We start from the raw sequence: 15844 nt of genomic DNA, 5'->3' as shown, positions 1-15844 counted from the left end.
CGGACAGCGCGGTGAAAGTTTGTTCTAAATGTGTATTTAGTAGAGTGTGTTGGTGTGTAGGAGTGTTTGGGGAGGATGGAAGGGTATGAGATAGGTTAAATGTTGTGCTTTTGTATGTGGTAGATGTTCTTTTTGTGTTCGATTTGTCTGCGGACATCAGGGTGTTCTGAAATGTTCTAAATAAACTGAATGGGCACTCAATATGTGTCAGTTTTGTTCGCAAGTAAGCTGAAACTGTTCTAAGAAAACTTGCGGTGTCCTGAAATGTTCGCAAATAAACAAAATGGGGGTGTTCTTGGGACGCTGTCCGTATTGTTCTGTGGCAAGTTGAATGTGTTCTAAGAACACTCGGGGTGTCCTGAAATGTTTGCAAATAAACAAAATGGGGGTGTTCTGGTGACGCTGTCCGTATTGTTCTGTGGCAAGTTGAATGTGTTCTAAGAACACTCGGGGAGTCCTGAAATGTTCGCAAATAAACAAAATGGGGGTGTTCTGATGACGCTGTCCGTATTGTTCGTTGTCAAGTTGAAATCGTTCTAAGAACTCTTGCGTTGTCCTGAAATGTTCGTAGGGGGTGTCCTGAAGACGCTGTCCGTATTGTTCTTTGGCAAGTTGAAAGTGTTCCAAGAACACTCGGGGTGTCCTGAAATGTTTGCAAATAAACAAAATGGGGGTGTTCTGAGGACTCTGTCCGTATTGTTCGTTGTTAAGTTGAAAGTGTTCTAGGAACACTCGCGTTGTCCTGAAATGTTCTCACATAAACAATATGGGGGTGTGTTCTAAGAACACACGCGTTGACCTGAAGTGTTCTACGAACTCTCGCGGTGTCCTGAAATGTTCATAGGGGGTGTCCTGAAGACACTGTAAGAACACTCGGGGTGTCCTGAAATGTTCGCAAATAAACAAAATGGGGGTGTTCTGGGGACGCTGTCCGTATTGTTCTGTGGCAAGTTGAATGTGTTCTAAGAACACTCGGGGTGTCCTGAAATGTTCGCAAATAAACAAAATGGGGGTGTTCTGATGACGCTGTCTGTATTGTTCGTTGTCAAGTTGAAAGTGTTCTAAGAACTCTCGTGTTGTCCTGAAATGTTCGTAGGGGTGTCCTGAAGACGCTGTCCGTATTGTTCGATGGCAAGTTGAAAGTGTTCTAAGAACTGTCTCGGTGTCCTGAAATGTTCGCAGGGGGTGTCCTGAAGACGCTGTCCGTATTGTTCGATGGCAAGTTGAAAGTGTTCTAAGAACACTCAGGGTTTCCTGAAATGTTCACAAATAAACAAAATGGGGGTGTTCTGAGGACGCTGTCCGTATTGATCGTTGTCAAGTTGAAAGTGTTCTAAGAACTCTCGCGTTGTCCTGAAATGTTCGTACATAAACAAAATGGGGTTGTGTTCTAAGAACACACGTCCTGAAGTGTTCTAAGAACTCTTGCGGTGTCCTGAAATGTTCGTAGGGGGTGTCCTGAAGACGCTCTAAGAACACTCGCGGTGTCCTGAAATGTTCGCAAATAAACAAAATGGGGGTGTTCTGAGGGCGCTGTCCATATTGTTCGTTGTCAAGTTGAAAGTGTTCTAAGAACTCTTGCGTTGTCCTGAAATGTTCGCACATAAACAAAATGGGGGTGTGTTCTAAGAACACACGCGTTGTCCTGAATTGTTCTACGAACTCTCGCGGTGTCCTAAAATGTTCATAGGGGGTGTCCGCAGGACACTGTCCGTATTGTTCAATGGCAAGTTGAAAGTGTTCTAAGAACTGCCTCGGTGTAGTGAAATGTTAGTAAATAAAGAAAATGGCGGTGTGTTCTAATAACTCACGCGTTGTCCTGAAATGTTCGTAGGGGTTGTCCTGAAGACGCTGTCCGTATTGTTCGATGGCAAGTTGAAAGTGTTCTAAGAACTCTCGTGGTGTCCTGAAATGTTCGCAGGGGGTTTACTGAAGATGCTGTCCGTATTGTTCGATGGCAAGTTGAAAGTATTCTAAGAACACTCGGGGTGTCCTGAAATGTTTGCAAATAAACAAAATGGGGCTGTTCTGAGGACGCTGTCCGTATTGTTTGTTGTCAAGTTGAAAGTGTTCTAAGAACTCTCACGTTGTCCTGAAATGTTCGCACATAAACAAAATGGGGGTGTATTCTAAGAACACACGTGTTGTCCTAAAGTGTTCTAAGAACTCTCACGGTGTCCTGAAATGTTCATAGGGGGTGTCCTGAAGACACTCCAAGAACATTCGCGGTGTCCTTAAATGTTTGCAAATAAACAAAATGGGGGTGTTCTGAGGACGCTGTCCGTATTGTTTGTTGTCAAGTTGAAAGTGTTCTAAGAACTCTCGCGTTGTCCTGAAATGTTCGCACATAAACAAAATGGGGGTCAGCAAATCAACAAAAATAAAAAAAAAATAGGGCTCTTTTCAGAGCCGCCTTTCACAGTTAAAAAATAGAAGTGAAGATAAATAAAGCAGGGCCCTTTGTATTTCTTAAAAGTCAGCGGACAGTTTGCGAACATTAAAAAAATTGGGGTACTACCCTATTGTTACCATTGCATTTTTCTCTGGGAGGAAGTGGTGGCTCTGAAAAGAGCCTTTGGGAGGTGTTTGTATGTCAAAAATTATAAATACTTAACACCTACTTCAAAATGGATGCTGTATTTCTAAAAAAGGTTCTAGTGCATTTTGTACATTTCTCAGAAAAATCTGATTGCCAGCATAAGTAAGATGGACTCCATCTCTGCGAAAAATGTATGTACTACGAAACATAATATTTTCATTGTGAAAAGAGGACTTCCAAAATCTCTTAGAAATGCACAAACAGCCTTATTAACATTGCGCCTTGCTTTTTCCATTTGTGGACCAAATGAAGAAGAATGAAGCCACATTTGTCTCTGCGCAATCCGTGAAAATATTACTTGAGAATTAGGAAACATGTCCATGACTTTCCCAAGTCCTTCTTTCATAGCATATTGCAAAGAAATTCCAGACACATGTCCTAAACTGTTCCCTCCACAATGAATTACAATTATGTCTGGAGGTTGCTTTGTTTCCAAAGTAGCACAGAGAGGTAGCAAGTCCAACCACTTCATTCCATGTACTCCATGCCAGTCTACTTCCACATGTGGAAATCCAAGATCTACAGCTACTCCACAGTTTTGTGCATGCACCTTCAACCAATGTATCCACGAATCTCCCAAAATCCAAACAATCTGTTTTCTGAAACACACAGCCATAGCTATCTGTTGTTCTCTCAGCAAAAAGAGTATCTTAGAAACTCTCTCCTGGCACAACACACCCACTAAACTTTCCTGACCAATCCCTTTCACTGCTCATTCTCATTTGCATGACTTCTGAACCTAAAAATCCCCGAATGTAACTCCCGATGTCCGCGAACTACGGCCATGTCCGCAAACATATCGTAACATGAACAGCCCTTCTACCATTTCCACTTCACTCTCTGTGCCATTCCCTCATTGGATCTAGCTAAGAAATCACATGACCATGCACCAATCACATTGAAGACCTCTACATCTAACTGCATCATCATAGATCAGCACTGCAAATGTACTGTGAATCTCTCTGAGTACAAGTGTCATATCATTGGCAAGCACCATCTACAAGAAATACTGTACAAGTCTCCACGATTTCTACTTGCAGCTCCATGCATATCCATATGCATGAACACAAACTACAGGTATGCATGTTTTCTGTACAGTACATGAACACATTTTCAAACTGACTTTTAGCTTGTGTAATCTGTAAAATGAATCTACTGTCTTTTTTCCAATTTCCTAAAATCAACTATCACTTATAAACCTTTATACTATTTACTTTCTTAATACACAGACTATCAAATCATGTTAAACTAACATTTTTTAAATGAAATTTATAGACTACATATTTTGAAACAAAATTGCATGCATGCACACTCTATGTTCCAATCTCAAAAAATAATACTTATACAATTGCATTTATTTATTTGATTACTTTAATTTAAGCATGACATTAAGGCACTATTACCTAGAACAGCTTAGTTACAGAAATGGTGGTATTCAGTGGTACATTATGAATTACACAAGACATACTAAAGATATGTTGTTTGTTACAGTTACTCATTGCAATACAATTTGTTCATTAAGAACATATCATATGTATTGAACCGGTGCGACGGATCTTATGCGATTAAGATAGTTTTAATGGTTTTAAGGAAGGCGCTGAGGATTTCAAATTAAAAAATCAATGTCTAAATTAAAAACAATGCTATATACAAACACAATTACTAATTCGTTTCTTTTACAATTGCAGTGAAGACCATTCTCCTGTAAAGAAGCAGCTGAATTTCAAGAACAAAGAAGAACTAAGAATTATACTGCTCATTTTAGTAAAAAAGTAAGTAGAATATCACCATAATATTTGTATTATTACTCAAACATATTGTAAAGTTAATTCATGCTATTTCTGTGCCTAAAAATAGAGATTGTGCACCATTCTGTCCAAAAATCCCCATGTCTTAAACAGTGATTTACAGCCAAAATGGCGCACAAATTCCTACTTTTGGACACACAAATTACCCAACTCAACCACTAGAATTGTCATATTATAGACAACTGTTTTTGTGGCATACATTAGATTTACTATTTGTACTTCTCCACACCACTAGCTTATTTTTTTCTGTCATCTGAACCTGAGTTTAGTAACATATTAATTGAAGAATACACATCACTACTAGTTGTAGTTCCCAATGCACAATCAGACACCATTACATACATCATCTTACTCAAACACTCATGCACACAGCACACATACATTGCAGAACACCCCAACCCATACCTTCTTTATTTTTTTCAACAGACCCTAAAGAATGCCAACCAAAAGTCAAGTCCGTAGAAAGCAACAGAGAAGTAGAGCAAAGGAAAATAAAAGTGTCCAACATAAGCATCCATCTCTAGCAGAATTTGTAAAAAAAAGTTCAAACAAAACAGCTAATACAGTCATTTAGTGAAACACAAGAAGTTTCAAGTACAAAAACTTTGCCTTCTCTATCAAAATGTAAAACAAACCAAAAAACAATTAACAGAAAATTAGCTATCACTACAGATAAAACTACTTCTTTAAATTTTAATATAGTGCAAAGTAAGCAAACCAAGAAAAGTATTTTAGCCAAAATGTTCCATCACAAAGTCCTTCAAAATCTTATAAAAATAGGAGGGAAATCAGGTTCAATGCTTAAAACCTATCGTAGGAAATTAATTTTAGAAGCGTTGATAGTGCAATTCTTCTCAAAGTGTTAAACAAAATGAAACCACTAACAAAACTAATAACTAAATTACAAAAAAGACTTCTCAATAAATGAAATGTCAACAGAAAGTACTTCTTAAGTATCTGCAGAGGTGAATGGATTCACACTACGAGCACAGAACCATACTTTAATGAAGAAGAGTACAAACAAAAACAAACAAATACAATTGCCATACATAGCAGTCGTCGAGGTTATGAAAAAGTTAATAATACCATAATTGAACAAGAAGTACTCCTTACAAAAATATGCCCTGAAAACTTAGAATTACCCCTCCATTCAACTGAATCAGAACGTCTAGTGTACACATGGCCATGCACGTCAATATGTAACATTCCTAAACAATTTTTCAAGTCTTTACGCCAATTCCTCAATCAATATGTAAAAAGCAAAGACAAAATCAAAATTAAACTACTGCAATATATGGACACCTGTCCAGTGCGCAAATACACAGGTCTACAAGGACATTCTTTGGCCTGCATTACAGGGCCTACTTGTAAAACCACCTTCCATGATATCAAAAGAATATCAACACATCATTCAACTATACGAAATCTAGTCTATAAAGTGTACTATGCTAGAAGTCCTGCTTTAGCACTAGCAAATTCTAATAATATTCTTCTACATGGTACAGCAAAAGACCTACTTCAAGAAATTGACTATATGCAGAAAAAATATTTTGGAAGTGAAAGCCATTTACAGAATGAAATAGCTTTAAACCAATTAAGCAACAATTCTACACATGGCAACCTTTTGCTAAACACATACAAAAAAGAAATACTGAAATTTAAAAGTACATCAGCTGAAGTACCAAACCATGTATGTGTATGTTGACGCAGAACTTTTTATAAACGTAACACGAAAACTGTAGACCTATCATATAAAATAGAAGACAATGAAGATTCTAAATGGTTTGAATTAGCTCTCTACCTTGTAGCAGAAAACAAATACGGAATAAGTGACCCCTTAATACTTTGCAGTTACTGCACTACAAAACTTGACAACAACCAAACTCCTTCACGTGCTATCACAAATAATTTGGAATCATACCCACTACCAAAACCCCTACCAGTACTTAATTCATATGAGAGCATCATAATTCAAACAGTACACCCATTTCAAGCAATAATACGCCTTCAACCAAAAAGAGTAAAATTACCTCCCTCTGAATTGGTAAAAGGCATTTGTGGAAAAGTAGTTTATTTACCATTAGATCTAAAAGAAAATGTGCATACTCTAGGAGTGCAACGTCCAATGCAGCAATCTTTAATTATCTTAGTAAATGGAGTACCTACAAAAGACAAATAAATATGGCAACAGCTGGTAAATTTACATAAAGTTATACAAGCCTTACAATATCTTAAAGAGAATAATGAATATTACAAATAAATTAATATTGAAGAAAACTTGAAAGATACAACTGAAATAATTAAAGAAACACAAGAAGCTGGTCAACTTGAGCTACTAGACCCTGCTACAATATCAAATACTTTAGACCATTCTACAATTCATCCTTTGCACTCTAATGACACCATAGAAGATGCTCTGGAAACATACCAAATGCGTCAAACAAAAGGATCACCAATCAGCATATGGGAAAAAAGTATAGAAGCAAGTGCTTTTCCTCTACTCTTTCCTACTGGCAAAGGAGGAAGGTATGATGATAGACCTATTCAAATATCAGCTTCAGAATACCGCTCATTACGGATGTATTCTGAAGATCCCAGATTTAGACAAAATGTGAAATATGTATTCCACCTACTCTTTGAAAATGAACTAGCAACTTTATGTTACAGAGTTGCACACATATTAAAATCAGGATCCCACTTTCAAAATATGACAGCTACACAATTATTACAAAAAGTGCAACAAAAGGATGAGGTTTTACAATCAAATATTACAAATGTATTAGCAAATATGCGTGGTACTAACGAGTACTGGTTTCAACGTCACGGAGAAGTGTGTTGTATGATCATAAACATTGGCCCACCTACTTGGTTTGTTACATTAAGTTGTGCAGAATATGCATGGGAAGATTTACATGATTTCCTACGCATATAAAATAAAAACAAAACAAATATAGATATACTAACACCAGGAGAACTTTGTTCTTTGGATCCTGTTAATGTTTCAAGATATTTTCACCATCGCTTCATTGCTATGCTACATTTTATTTGTAATAAAACTGCTCCTCCCCTTGGAGAAGTGCAAGACTTCTTTTGGAGAAAAGAATACCAAGCCAGAGGAGCACCACATATCCACATGCTTTTATGGATTAAAGATGCTCCTAAATTTGGTCAAGACAGTGATGCCACTGTTTTACAGTTTATTGAAAAATATGTCACTTGTGAAATTCCATCAGAATCCACAAAAACTTGATCTTCATGCACACATTTTACAATTTCAAAGACATAAATGTGGCAAATATTGTCGTCGCAAATACAAAAACAAAGGGAAATACTACACCAAATGCCGATTTGGTTTCCCTAGACCAGTTACAAATACAGGTCAGGTGAACAACCTCATGTCTTCAGTTAGACATAGTGTTAAAGGTAAGTCACCTAAAAATACATATTACATAAAAAGAAAAGAAGAAGAAAATTATATCAATGATTATAATGCAATCATTGCCCACTTATGGAAGGCAAACATAGATGTGCAGTACATTGCAGACAATTCTACTGCAGTTGCACGATATGTCACAGCATACTTAACCAAAGCAAAAAAGACAGAGCTCCAAGACCTCTGGAATGACCTGTCATCAGATAAAACAGTGTCTCAGAAATTATACAGTTTGGGCATAAAAATGCTCTCCCATAGAGAATGTGCATCATATGAAGCAGCTGATCGTTTAACTGCTACTGCATTGTATGGTAAATCTGAAAATATAGCATGGCTAAGTCTTGGTCCAGCTAAATCTAGAAAAAGAGTTCTAAAAACATACGAAGATATAGAAACAATAGCCAAACATGATCCCAACAGCCAAGACATTTCAAAAAAACAATTTATTGGACACATACTACCCAAACAGAAGTTATACTTTGGAAACCATGTGTCTATACCACATAGCCCAAAACTTCACATACAAAAATAATATAAAACCTGATGAAAAAAAGGTAAATACAGAGTGACAAACTGTGAAAGCAGCTTAGTTAAACTCACTAAACCAAATTTAATTAATCATATCAAATTGTCATTGAAGACTCCTCAACATAAAGAAATATATTACATGTCCCTGCTACAACTCTTTAAACCATGGAAAAAAGAAGAAGAAATACAAGAAAACTATGACTCATATGAAGATGCTTTCAAAGCAAATGAAAGCACTATAACTGATGTAACCTTTACACAATACAAAACAATGTTGCACAATGAACAGCAACACAAAGAAGAACTCAGTGGTGAAGCTGGTTCTGGCAAAACATTCCTAATCAAAATCATCAGTAAATTCCTTCAACAATTGACAAAAAACAAACTGTCAGCTGTTGTCACTGCCCCCACAGGTTTAGCTGCCTACAACATAGGATGTGTCACTTTACACCCAATACTACTATTGCCAGTAGAACACCAGAACAAATTAGACTCTTACAAACTTTCTGCAGAAGCTGCAATGGAACTACTCAGAGTATTGAAACAAATGAAAATGCTACTAATAGATGAATTGAGCATAGTCTCCAACCTTTTATTCACCTCAGATTACAAGAAGTACTGAAAACAAACTATGAAGAGCTCTTTGCAGGAAAACACATTATTGTTTTCGGAGATCTTCTTCAATTGACACCAGTAAAAGGTGAGCCTATTTTTAAAACATTAGGACACAAACTCTGCCGTAAAACTGTTGGCAGCATTGGAAATGTCAACCTTTGGCAACATTTCCAATACAGAGAGTTATCAGAAAACATGCAGCAATCTGCAGATCTCACTTATGCCAACATCTTAAAAAGTATCAGAGTTGGTATACTCTCTAAAGAAGCAGAAACAATATTGAAAACTCGGCGAATTAATGCACTTTATGGCGATAATGCATGTGCTACAGATGTTATGGAACAATTAGCCCACAAAAATGTCAATTGTATGGCCTTAATGCCAACTCTTGCAAGCTGTTTCAAATTCAATGAAATAATGTTAAGTAAAGAAATGCAACCAATAATGGAAATTAGCGCCACAGACAAATTAGATGTACATGGTATGACACTACCTATGTGTGCTGTTAATTCTCTGTATTGGAAATGTTGCCAAAGGTTGACATTTCCATTGCTGCCAACAGATTTACGGCAGAGTTTGTGTCCTAATGTTTTAAAAATAGGCTCACCTTTTACTGGTGTCAATTGAAGAAGATCTCCGAAAACAATAATGTGTTTACCTGCAAAGAGCTCTTCATAGTTTGTTTTCAGTACTGAGGTGAATCAAAGTCAACATTAGGTTGGAGACCATGCTCACTTCATCTATTAGTAGCATTTTCATTTGTTTCAATACTCTGCATAGTTCCATTGCAGCTTCTGCAGAAAGTTTGTAATAGTCTAATTTGTTCTGGTGTTCTACTGGCAAAAGTAGTAATCGATGTAAAGTGACACCACCTATGTTGTAGGCAGCTAAACCTGTGGGGGCAGTGACAACAGCTGACAGTTTGTTGTTTGTCAATTGTTGAAGGAATTTACTGATGATTTTGATTAGGAATGTTTTGCCAGAACCAGCTTCACCACTGACGTACAGTCGTATAGGTTTATAATTATGGCAGGAACATTCTTTATTTTCATGTTGTACACCATGTGCAATTTGTTTTGTTACTTCTTTAAAAATGCTACGTTGTTCGTTGTTTAGTTTTGATTGTAGTATATTTAAGTCTTCTTTATCTTCATACTGACACATGGTGTTTTCTACTTCTATCATAGCTAATTCTGCCTCATTTATTATTAGTGGTTCCCCCAGTGGTTCTTGGCTTCCTGTTACAGAAGGTTGACTACTGTCAGGAGTATCTTTATCTAGTTGGGCCTGGAGTTCTTCTTTGTGTTGCTGTTCATTGTGCAACATTGTTTTGTATTGTGTAAAGTTTACATCAGTTATAGTGCTTTCATTTGCTTTGAAAGCATCTTCATATGAGTCATAGTTTTCTAGTATTTCTTCTTCTTTTCTCCATGGTTTAAAGAGTTGTAGCAGGGACATCTAATATATTTCTTTATGTTGAGGAGTCTTCAATGACAATTTGATATGATTAATTAAATTTGGTTTAGTGAGTTTAACTAAGCAGCCTTCACAGTTTGTCACTCTGTATTTACCTTTTTTTTCATCAGGTTTTATATTATTTTTGTATGTGTAGTTTTGGGCTATGTGGTATAGACACATGGTTTCCAAAGTATTACTTCTGTTTGGGTAGTATGTGTCCAATACATTTTTTTTAAAATGTCTTGGCTGTTGGGATCATGTTTGGCTATTGTTTCTATATCTTCGTATGTTTTTAGAACTCTTTTTCTAGATTTAGCTGGACCAAGACTTAGCCATACTATATTTTCAGATTTACCATACAATGCAGAACCAGTTAAATGATCAGCTGCTTCATATGATCCACATTCTCTATGGGAGAGCATTTTTATGCCCAAGCTGTATAATTTCTGAGACACTGTTTTATCTGATGGCAGGTCATTCCAGAGGTCTTGGAGCTCTGTCTTTTCTGCTTTGGTTAAGTATGCTGTGACATATCGTGCAACTGCAGTAGAATTATCTGCAATGTACTGCACATCTATGTTTGCATTCCATAAGTGGGCAATGATTGCATTATAATCATTGATATATTTTTCTTCTTCTTTTCTTTTTATGTAATATGTATTTTTAGGTGACTTACCTTTAACACTATGTCTAACTGATGACATGAGGTTGTTCACTTGACCTGTATTTGTAACCGGTCTAGGGAAACCAAATCGGCATTTGGTGTAGTATTTCCCTTTGTTTTTGTATTTGTGATGACAATATTTGCCACATTTATGTCTTTGAAATTGTGAACTTGGTGCATGAAGATCAAGTTTTTGTGGATTCTGATGGAATTTCACAAGTGACATATTTTTCAGTAAACTGTAAAACAGTGGCATCACTGTCTTGACCAAATTTAGAAGCATCTTTAATCCATAAAAGCATGTGGATATGTGGTGCTCCTCTGGCTTGGTATTCTTTTCTCCAAAAGAAGTGTTGCACTTCTCCAAGGGGAGGAACAGTTTTATTACAAATAAAATGTAGCATAGCAATGAAGCGATGGTGAAAAGATCCAAAGAACAAAGTTCTCCTGGTGTTAGTATATCTATGTTTGTTTTGTTTTTATTTGATATGCGTAGGAAATCATGTAAATCTTCCCATGCATATTCTGCACAACTTAATGTAACAAACCAAGTGGGTGGGCCAAGGTTTCTGATCATACAACGTACATCTCCGTGACGTCGAAACCAGTACTCTTTAGTACCACGCATATTTGTTAATAGATTTGTAATATTTGATTGTAAAACCTCATCCTTTTGTTGCACTTTTTGTAATAATTGTGTAGCTGTCATATTTTGAAAGTGGGATCCTGATTTTAATATGTGTACAACTCCGTAACATAAAGTTGCTAGTTCACTTTCAAAGAGTAGGTGGAATATGTATTCCACATTGTGTCTAAATCTGGGATCTTCAGAATACATCTGTAATGAGCGGTATTCTGAAGCTGATATTTGAATAGGTCTATCATTATACCTTCCTCCTTTGCCAGTAGGAAAGAGTAGAGGAAAAGCACGTGCTTCTATACTTTTTTCCCATATGCTGATTGGTGATCCTTTTGTTTGACACATTTGGTTTGTTTCCAGTGCATCTTCTATGGTGTCATTAGAGTGCAAAGGATGAATTAAGTATTTGATATTGTAGCAGGATCTAGTAGCTCAAATTGACCAACTTCTTGTGTTTCTTGAATTATTTCAGTTGTATCTTTCATGTTTTCTTCAATATTAATTTCTTTGTAATATTCATGATTCTCTTTAAGATATTGTAAGGCTTGTCTAACTTTATGTAAATCTACCAGCTGTTGCCATATTTTTTTGTCTTTTGTATGTACTCCATTTACTAAGATAATTAAAGATTGCTGCATTGGACGTTGCACTCCTAGAGTATGCACATTTTCTTTTAGATCTAATGGTAAATAAACTACTTTTCCACTAATGTCTTTTACCAATTCAGAGGGTGGTCATTTTACTGTTTTTGGTTGAAGGCGTATTATTGCTTGAAATGGGTGTACTGTTTGAATTATGATGCTCTCATATAAATTAAGTTGTTGTAGGGGTTTTGGTAGTTGGTATAATTCCAAAATATTTGTGATAGCACGTGAAGGAGTTTGGTTGTTGTCAAGTTTTGTAGTGCAGTAACTGCAAAGTATTAAGGGGTCACTTATTTCGTATTTGTTTTCTGCTACAAGGTAGAGAGCTAATTTAAACCATTTAGAATCTTCATTGTCTTCTATTTTATATGATAGGTCTAGAGTTTTCGTGTTACGTTTATAAAAAATTCTGCGGCAACATACACATACATGGTTTGGTACTTCACCTGATGTACTTTTAAATTTGAGTATTTCTTTTTTGTATGTGTTTAGCAAATGGTTGCCATGTGTAGAATTGTTGCTAATTTGGTTTAAAGCTATTTCATTCTGTAAATGGCTTTCACTTCTAAAATATTTTTTTCTGGATATAGTCAATTTCTTGAAGTAGGTCTTTTGCTGTACCATGTAGAAGAATGTTATTTAAATTTGCTAGTGCTAAAGCAGGACTTTTAGCATAGTACAGTTTATAGACTAGATTTCGTATAGTTGAATGATGTGTTGATATTCTTTTGATATCATGGAAGGTGGTCTTACAAGTAGGTCCTGTAATGTAGGCCACTGAATGTCCTTGTAGTCCTGTGTATTTGCGCACTGGACAGGTATCCATATTTTGCAGTAGTTTAATTTTGATTTTGTCTTTGCTTTTTACATATTGATTGAGGAATTGGCGTAAAGACTTGAAAAATTGTTTAGGAATGTTACATATTGACGTGCATGGCCATTTGTACACTAGACGTTCTGATTCAGTTGAATGGAGGGGTCATTCTAAGTTTTCAGGGCATATTTTTGTAATGAGTACTTCTTGTTCCATTATGGTATTATTAACCTTTTCATAACCTCGACCACTGCTATGTATGGCAATTGTATTTGTTTGTACGCTTCTTCATTAAAGTATGGTTCTGTGCTCGTAGTGTGACTCCATTCACCTCCGCAGATTCTTAAGAAGTTCTTACTGTTGACATTTTATTTATTGAGAAGTCTTCTTTGTAATTTAGTTATTAGTTTTGTTAGTGGTTTCATTTTGTTTAACACTAAAATAAACATCTTTCTTTTGAGAAGAATTGCACTCGCTTCTAAAATTAATTTCCTATAATAGGTTTTAAGCATTGAACCTGATTTCTCTCCTGTTTTTATAAGATTTTGAAGGACTTTGTGACGGAATATTTTGGCTAAAATACTTTTCTTGGTATGCTTACTTTGCACTAAAATGTAAAGAAGTAGTTTTATCTGTAGTGATAGCTGATTTTCTGTTAATTGTTTTTTGTTTTGTTTTACATTTTGATAGAGAAGGCAAAGTCTTTGTACTTGAAACTTCTTGTGTTTCACTAAATGACTGTATTAGCTGTTTTGTTTGAACTTTTTTTTACAAATTCTGCTAGAGATGGATGCTTATGTTGGACACTATTATTTTCCTTTGCTCTACTTCTGCGTTGCTTTCTACGGACTTGACTTTTGGTAGGCATTCTTTAGGGTCTGTTGAAAAAAATAAAGAAGGTATGGGTTAGGGTGCTCTGCAATGTATGTGTGCCGTGTGCATGAGTGTTTGAGTAAGATGATGTATGTAATGGTTTCTGATTGTGCATCGGGAACTACAACTAGTAGGGATGTGTATTCTTCAATTAATATGTTACTAAACTCAGGTTCAGATGACAGAAAAAAAATAAGCTAGTGGTGTGGAGAAGTACAAAGAGTAAATCTAATGTATACAATAAAAACAGTTGTTTGTTCTATAATATGAAAATTCTATCGGTTGAGTTGGGTAATTTGTGTGTCCAAAAGTAGGAATGTGTGTGCCATTCTGGCTGTAAATCGCTGTTTAAGACATGGGGATTTTTGGACAGAATGGTGCACAATCTCTATTTTTAGGCACAGAAATAGCATGAATTAACTTTACAGTATGTTTGAGTAATAATACAAATAGTATGGTGATATTCTACTTACTTTTTTTCTAAAATTAGCAGTTTAATTCTTAGTTCTTCTTTGTTGTTGAAATTCGGCTGCTTTTTTTCAGAAGAATGGTCTTCACTGCAATTGTAAAAGAAACAAATTAGTAATTTTGTTTGTATATAGCATTGTTCTTAATTTAGATATTGATTTTTTTAATTGAAATCCTCAGCGCCTTCCTTAAAACCATTAAAACTATCTTAATCACATAAGATACGTTGCACCAGTTCAATACATATGATATGTTCTTAATGAACAAATTGTATTGCAATGAGTAACTGTAACAAACAACATATCTTTAGTATGTCTTGTGAAATTCATAATGTACCACTGAATACCACCATTTCTGTAACTAAGCTGTTCTAGGTAATAGTGCCTTAATGTCATGCTTAAATTAAAGTAATCATATAAATAAACAAATGTAATTGTATAACATTTTATTTTTTGAGATTGGAACATAGAATGTGCATGCATGCAATTTTGTTTCAATATATGTAGTCTATAAATTTAATTTCAAAAATGTTAGTTTAACATGATTTGATAGTGTGTGTATTAAGAAAGTAAATAGTATAAAGGTTTATAAGTGATAGTTGATTTTAGGAAATTGGAAAAAAGACAGTAGATTCATTTTACAGATTGCACAAGCTAAAAGTCAGTTTGAAAATGTGTTCATGTACTGTACAGAAAATATGCATACCTGTAGTTTGTGTTCATGCATATGGATATGCATGGAGCTGCAAATAGAAATCTTGGAGACTTGTACAGTATTTCTTGTAGATGGTGCTTGCCAATGATATGACACTTGTACTCAGAGAGATTCACAGTACATTTGCAGTGCTGATCTATGATGATGCAGTTAGATGTAGAGGTCTTGAATGTGATTGGTGCATGGTCATGTGATTTCTTAGCTAAATCCAATGAGGGAATGGCACAGAGAGTGAAGTGGAAATGGTAGAAGGGCTGTTCATGTTACGATATGTTCGCGGACATGGCGGTAGTTCGTGGACATCGGGAGTTACATCCGGGGATTTTTGGGTTCAGAAGTCATGTAAATAAGAATGAGCAGTGAAATTGATTGGTCAGGAAAGTTTAGTGGGTGTGTTGTGCCAGGAGAGAGTTTCTCAGATACTCATTTTGCTGAGAGAACAACAGATAGCTATGGCTGTGTGTTTCAGAAAACAGATTGTTTGGATTTTGAGAGATTTGTGGATACATTGGTTGAAGGTACATGCACAAAGCTGTGGAGTAGCTGTAGATCTTGGATTTCCACACTTGCATGGAGTACGTGGAAT

This window comes from Ambystoma mexicanum, chromosome 3p (genome assembly GCF_040938575.1).
Source record: "Ambystoma mexicanum isolate Mex_15411 chromosome 3p, UKY_AmexF1_1, whole genome shotgun sequence".
Lineage (NCBI taxonomy): Eukaryota > Metazoa > Chordata > Amphibia > Caudata > Ambystomatidae > Ambystoma > Ambystoma mexicanum.
This window is presented reverse-complemented; position numbering follows the sequence as displayed.